The sequence below is a fragment of the Halichondria panicea genome, chromosome 12 (genome assembly GCF_963675165.1).
Source record: "Halichondria panicea chromosome 12, odHalPani1.1, whole genome shotgun sequence".
NCBI classification, from domain to species: Eukaryota; Metazoa; Porifera; class Demospongiae; order Suberitida; family Halichondriidae; genus Halichondria; species Halichondria panicea.
This window is the reverse complement of record NC_087388.1, coordinates 1,091,601-1,099,199: the sequence shown is the minus strand read 5'-3', so window position 1 is coordinate 1,099,199 and position 7,599 is coordinate 1,091,601. Positions and strand designations below refer to the sequence as shown.

The 7,599-nt window shown below is 40.6% G+C and overlaps 1 long non-coding RNA gene across 1 annotated transcript; it reads right to left on the bottom strand.

Annotated features, from left to right (window-relative positions):
- Window positions 1-4,532: 4,532 nt before the first annotated feature.
- On the bottom strand, window positions 4,533-6,175 carry LOC135344960 (uncharacterized). Its single transcript, XR_010397591.1, has 3 exons — window positions 5,713-6,175; window positions 5,411-5,500; window positions 4,533-4,948 (listed from the first exon to the last, which is right to left on the bottom strand). It is a non-coding gene; the product is annotated as an uncharacterized LOC135344960 (long non-coding RNA).
- Window positions 6,176-7,599: the final 1,424 nt, after the last annotated feature.

Here is a 7,599-nt window from a genome sequence, read left to right as displayed (position 1 = left end):
AAGGGCGTCCTTGGTACAATCATGTTAAGTATTGTGACAAACAATATAAAATATGTTATGGTAGTTGCAAAGGAAATCAAATTAATGCCAAATACTCCAGCAGTGCCTGCAAAAGTGTCATGAGTGCATAGGGATTACTATCAATTACAGTGGAACCTCTGTTAACAACCACCTCCGAATAAAGGCCAGCTGCTATAATTATAACGGCCAGGCACCCAGGTCCCAAATGAACAAAACAACCTCTCAACAAAGGCCACCTCTGTATAAAGGCGAAAACATTGTTCCCCAAAGATGTCCGTTATAGAGGGGTTCCACTGTAGCTTGCAGTATGTTCCTATAATCTGCTCCAAAAAGCATTACATTAGAGCACTACATGCACTAACTTGAAACACTATAGTAGCAAAGCACACATTTTACAATTTTGCAGCGGTGCACTCCTATTGTTGACCATTGCAGTATGCATGTGAACTATTGTATCCTCCGGTATAAGATGGCTGCAAGTATTTGATTAACGCATCTTCTAAATGCGTACATGACCATTCAGCACGACTGTTATTAATAGAGTAGAGTTGTCCCTATAAATAGTGCAATCAATAATTATCAGTACTGTGCTTACTAATTATGATCAGGTGTCGTCTCACTGCTTCAATCCGAATTACAAAGTCTCCTTTGTCGACATCCCCTTCCACGGCCGGTACCTCAATCGTTTCGACCACATTTTCGATTTGCAAATCATTGTTATTAAAAACAGGCTCACACACTGGACCATCTTCTTGGCCTGATGCATGCAAATGTCACAGACCTTGCAATGGCAAACCTCGGAACGTGACAAGAATTGGAGGACGCTGCAGAAGTGAGGTTCTTAGGGAATGCACCCTTTACGAAAAAGTCAGCAAAGCGAAAGCATGCAGAAGGAAGGATGCCACCAGAGACCGCCCACCAGAGACGGCCAGAAGGCTCAAAAGGATTACATAATATCACGCTTGGCATCTATATCCACCCACACAATTTACAAATGCACCGCTTGGAGAACGTCATTTCATCAAGTCATTATGACCAGCTTGTCAACACTGTATATACACAGACCAGCCTATCGAGCTGTGGTTGGGATTGTAGTATGAAGAGCCAAACCGTGACTCGAGTACAAGCAACTCCTGAATAAGTTGTCATGGCTCAAATCAGGCCCATAAATTTCATCTATTATTCTATTTTAAAACGTGCTTAATTGTTCTCTAATTATACAAAATTAAGCCGTATAGACATAAACCAGCACACAACTGACATAAATCATTGCTTGCTGACTTGAACTGATATAATCGTATAATAATGATATAATAACATCGTTATGCAAATATACGTAATGATCTAGTGCAATATGCAGTTATGTATGTTGCCAGCACTTTGGGATTCTTTTTCCATACGTCACGAAGAAATGAAGGTGCTGACTAACCCATAGAATGAGGTTCAGTTATCATAATTTTAGCTGGCATACACGTGTGATTGTAATTATGCATGAAACTTTTCGTTATGTGGCGGCTTCTCACTTCTTTTCACAGGAAGACTGGTGCGTGTGACCTATATAATTATTTTTCAAGGCTTCTTCAACCCCAAGTTAGACACTATAAACTACCACAAGTAGATTTTATTCAAACAGGAAGTTTCAGATTATGAAATCAAATGGATGGGTGACTAACGCATATATACCAAGAGTGTACTCTTGCCCATACATTACTCGAATGTTTAGATTCTGTCAAGTCACACACATCATTGGCTTCATCAATCGCACATCTGGTCATTTAATTTTGATTCACTGTATTCATCTAAAACGGGTGATGCTGTGTTCCAAAAAGCCAAGGCATGTATATGTATGTATAATAATTATTTTCTGCACAGAGTTGTATACTATACATTGATGATGCAAGTCATGTATATATTGTTGGATAACGTGAGGAGATTATTATGGCAGTTGCGGAGGAAATCCAGCTAAAGTGTTGTGGTTGCATAGAATTAGGTACATAGAGTAGGTCCTCGAAAATGTACACTCAAGTAGTGTAGATTGATTATATCATTATATCGCTGTATTTTTAGCCAACTGTGATAAACTGAAGATTTTACAGTACATAGCTGATACTTACCAGTTTCCGGTCATGCCCAGATACAATCAATACCAGGCCGAGGAGGCGACCTAGCGTTCAATTAGAGACGGATCGGCCTGGGATCGAGGCTAGTTCAAAGCTTGTTTTTCCAAGTAACAAGTGAAGTAGGAGGGGCTCTAGCCTCGATTCCAAGCCGCTGAGAAAGGCGGCTTGGAATCGAGGCTAGAGGCTGGAGTCGAGGCTAATAGATCTAGTAGAATGAAGAGTCAGGATAAAAAGCAAGGTTAATAGCAAGGTAGTAGAAGTAATAGACAGCAAGTGACAGCTGGAATGTAGGCCTATGCATGTGAATGAAGAGCAAGGTTGCAAAGGTTAATATGGGAAAGAACTGGAGCCATAGATAATAGAGACAGGGATTGGAAACGTTCATGTGACCCAGTATACAACCCATGTAGTGACATCTTGCAGCTGTGTCATATGCGTGTCTCGCGGTTACAAGTGTTAATTGTTTGTTTACTATTCTACTCTTTTGACAATTGGATGGCTATGAATCTGCTTTAGACCACAAAACTGTGTAGCCACCCCCGCAATCATCTTATGTGTGCTATACCAGTGTTAAATCTCTGTTTTCTGCAGGAAAACCTCTATGAAGAAAGGTTAGTAGAGAGTCAAAGTGTTACAATATACTTGTGGAGTTTTTAGAACTTTATTAAAGTTTTCTGTACATTTTTAGAAACAAGAGTAGGTTCATTTGACAGCACTGTGTTGCACTGTCCTGTTGATTAGTCCAAATACATGTTTAAGGACCAGTTGTAACAGTAAATCAGTGCAGAATCATTGGTTGCTGTGTGGAGTTTTCCTGACCTTGCAAATGATTAAGAACAAGTGTTAAGGAGTCTCATTTGCTAAGAAGTGGTTGTAGAAATGCATGGTTAACTAGTGTTCAAGCTGGCGCTGTGCTAATGCCTCTCGCCATGTTTTTGCTTTCGCTGAAAAGTATTAGAGTGTTATATTAGTTTCTATAATGAATATTAAAGTTAGCTTATCTATATAAAGTCACTGAGAAGAAAAGACTTATTTACATGCATCTATTGCTGTATTATGTGGCTTACCAGGACCTCAAGAAAGAAGAAAATTGATTCTTCCAGGATCTGTGTAGTTCAGTGCAGGGGCGTAGCCAGGATTTGAGATAGGGGGGTGCTTGATGAACTAATTACCAATGGGGGTGGGGGCACTCCCCCAGAAAATTTTTGTTGTTACATGCTCTGAGATTGATTCTAACGCAATCTGGCTAAAGAAATGAGGGTACTGCTGCTTTGAGGGTACTGGTGGTTAAGCCACATCTTCATTTGAAGATATCCTATAAAATGCATTGTTTTGAGTTGTGACAATTAAATCATGCAGCTGCTAACCAGGTTCTGCTTGTGAATTAGTAGGACAGGGTGGCAAGCCACTTGCAGTTGCAGTGCTGCTCTGTGAAAACTGGGCTCAACGGAAAAATACTCATGATGATGATGGTGATAGCTGCTGAACATTAACAGTCTGCAACTCTGTGGGGGACCTTGGTCTGCTCAGCACGTGGCTTTGCGCATGTGCACTGGCTGGAATGAATATTTGGAGGTGGAGCTTATGGAGCTTAATTTGTGTCAAAATTAAAAAGCAGTATTTTCTATTCCAAGTGGGTGTTCCAAATCATATTCCAATAATATTATTATTTCAAAGCTGTAATTACATAATTATACGACCGCAACATGCATGATGATTTGTTGCATGCAGTCTCGTGCACAAATCACTATGACATCATGCATCGGACTGTTGGGCGGAGTCTAGCCTTGTGATAGTGCGCATGCGTTAGTTTGAGGCACCATACAGTGCCTGTATGGTGCCTCAAACTGCTACTCTCGAAGACAACCTGGCTATAGGACCATCCTAGACGTAGAGATGAGAGTCTCTTCTGTGTTAAAACTAGTGTTCAAGCCTTCTAGACCAACGCAATAGACGGCATAAGCCACAGCTTCACAGAACTCAAGTTAGACTGGCGGCGACAGCCGCCCGAGCGTGTAGCGCGAGCGACTGGCAAACTACCTATCAGTCACTCGTCTCAGCGGAAGTGTAATAGATCGTATGACACTACTAAACATGAATATCGTTATAGATAATGTGGTTAAATTTTGCTATGAGATTCAGCTACTATGGAATGCACTGAATCCCCTGAAGTGTAAGTGCGGTTACAATTACAGGGCTAATATGACGTTGAGCAGACGAGTGACTGATAGACAGTTTGCCAGTCCCTCGCGGTACACGAGGGGCTGTCGCCGCCAGTCTAGAACTCAGTCAGGGATAAAGTGTTATGGAACATAATTATTCTTAGTAAACGGAGTAATTTCCGTATAATTAATTTTACTAAAGCTCTTCTTACTCTTGCAGATACCAATAGAACAGATAACTCAAGAACGAATGAATGGAAATCCAAGAATTATATAAAAATGTATATAAATAACAATGATCAAGAGTATCTTATAAATATAAGTGGTATATGTAGATTCATTGAGCTTTCATAGAGAGTCTGATAATGAACAAACAATCAGCAGTTATAGTGTCATTAGAGTACGTCCATGTGTGTTTACAAATCAGTGAAAACAGCACTAGCGGTAGATTGATTAAGAAGAACGGCGTTTAAGGCATCTTCCAATTCTTGGTATGATGATGCAGTTGGGAGCGTTAGAGTGTTAAAACATGTGCTTGCTGAAATAGCGTTTGTGCACTCTACACTTAACACCTAATGTCTCCATCTAATCCAATAGGTGGCACAGCACTGGCTCCAGTACAAAACAGTAAAAAGGAGCTCCGCCCTAAAAGAAAAAACAGCAAAATAAAACGTGCATCAAGCTTGCCATAATTATAGAGGTCAGGGTTTCATTTGGGATTAAATATTGGGGGGGAAGGTTTGGGCGTGCAAATGTTTGACCACACCCCCTATTACACGCTAATGCATCACAGCAGAGGAGGTTTGACATGCATGCACGAATCACTACAAGTGCTAGTGCATTGGCCTGGACATATCACGTTACCCCAATGACCACAATGCACTGAACTTATAGTGATTCGTGCACGCATGTCGGACCTCCTCTGGCATCACAGTAGATATTATAGTTACATATTGCACTTCATAGACAGTATACTAATGTCCCAAATTTTGGGGGGAAACTAAGCATTGGGGGGGGGGGGAGAGAGAGAGGTTCACCCCAGCCCTCCCATTAGATGAAACCCTGGAGGTATCATAAAAATTGACGCCCCTTAACCCATTCATGTACCTTTAGCGTCCAGTTGTTGATATAGTCTTGTAGCCTGTTAAATCCGATAGACACCTTACATCTTTTTTTCCTGCACTTCGTATATTTGCCCTACATTAATTATCAAATAGATATATTTCTTGATGCGTGGGCAAATCACTGTTTAAGTTCAGAGCGAAACCAAACTCCACTACAGCTATGGATGCAAGGGATGTGTACACAGTTATTGGACACAATTACTGATGTAAGTGCTATAATAATATACAGTGTACCTTAATAGCTTAAACAATGTATTCTTTTTATCTATATGTATATAGGACTACCCTTGTTATGGGAAGAGCCTGTGCCAGAAGTTCAAGAAAATGAACGTGTTGAAGTACCACCTACTCATTCTCCACTGTCAGAAGAACAATTTCAAGATCTTTCAGCACTCTATCCTCTACAAAGAACTCTCCATTCCAGTGTTCATGCTGTAGATGTCTTCCAAGAAGTGTTGGACTATGTTACGGATATTACCCAATAATGTTTTACTGTGTGCATGTGGTATGTGTGTGTGTCCAATGAATACTATTAAATTTTGGAAATTGTTTACGAGAAATACATTAAATATTGGAATTTTAATTGGAACACTGACTTGGAATTGTAATGTTTTTACTGTGTGTGTGGTATGTGTGTATGTGCCTTTGGAATTTGCATTGGATTGTTGACATTTAATATTGGAATTTGAATTGGAACATGGACTTGGAATTGAATAAACTGCTCTTAGAATTTTGACACAAATTAAGCTCCATAGGAGCTAGATAGTTAGAGGTGGAGTTGATCGTGCAATTATAGAGCTCTAGTTACTCTCGATCTCATATCAGCTAGCTAGCTTAGCTAGTTAGTAAAATGAACTTGTGGAGCAGAGTCTGAGGCCAGAGGGGGGTGCTGGAGCACCCTCTGCCCCCCTCTGGCTACGCCACTGCAGTGTATATAATATCTAAGAAGAAAAGACCTGTGTACATGCATATTGTTATCTATATTGTTATATGGTGGCTTACCAGGCCTTCAAGACAAAGATGATTCTGCCAGGAGGATCTGGATCTGGATCTTGGATATTATTTCTCACACATGGGAATGAGCGCGCATGCGCATTACATCCACAGGAATAATTAAAGGGTGTGTCCAAAGAGATCAATTTTCACAAATGGCTACTGCTAGCTAGCTGTTTTAACAGATATTTTCTGAGTATTGTAGCTAACAAAAAGCTAGCGCTTTAGTGCAAGGCCAACTCATATGTTGAATAGAAAGTTTGTGCGGACAGATGATGCTATGAAAGATTCTGAAGAGACTGCAACAGCCTTCAATGTGAGTCAAACTAGCCATAACTCGAGAAAGAAGCTTTAGTTTGCTAATCCACGAATCAAAATCCAAGAGAACGTGGCTAGAAGCCTATAGAAGCTGTTAGCTTTCGTCGCATTGCAACCGTTGAGCAGTTACAGCTGGAACAGACACACACACACACGTACACACACACACACACACACACACACAGTCAGCTTTACCGTATCCCTCGTGCGGCTACGCCTCGAGGCATAATAAAGATTAACATAAATATTCTGAGAGATCACAACATTAAAATGTCCTGCATGTACATGTACGTATGTATGTGTAGGTAATACTGATGGAACATAGACAGTTTACGTTTGGTAAATTAAATGTAATAATGCTGAAAGGCACCGACTAGGGTCTTGAAGGCTCAAAACCAGCCCAACAGTGCACACATACACAATGATCACAATGATTCCGTATCAGAAAAGGTAAACTTAATGGTAACAATTTTGTTATTGCTATTGTTCACAAGTTCCATCTCTTGCTGACATCCAGTCTAGATATTTATTAGTGCCGTCATACATCGAACAAAGTACTAGTAGTAATGGTGTTCTTCTCATTTATTTCAATCTTGGCCAACTCCTGAGCTGCACCTTGAAACATCGATCACAGTTTGAGATTTAAGTCTCCCTGGCCCTGAGCAAGCACTGCCACAATTTTTTTCCACAGATATTGGTAATCAAGCTCACTTGCTGCAGTACTACCAGTGACTGTTTCTGCCTAGCCTGCGCCTGGAGACTAGCTTGCTGCTTGCCATAGGAATATTAAACCATTGCCACCTGTCATGTAACTCTATTAAATCCCCACCATTAATTGGTCACGTGATGGAGACACGCATC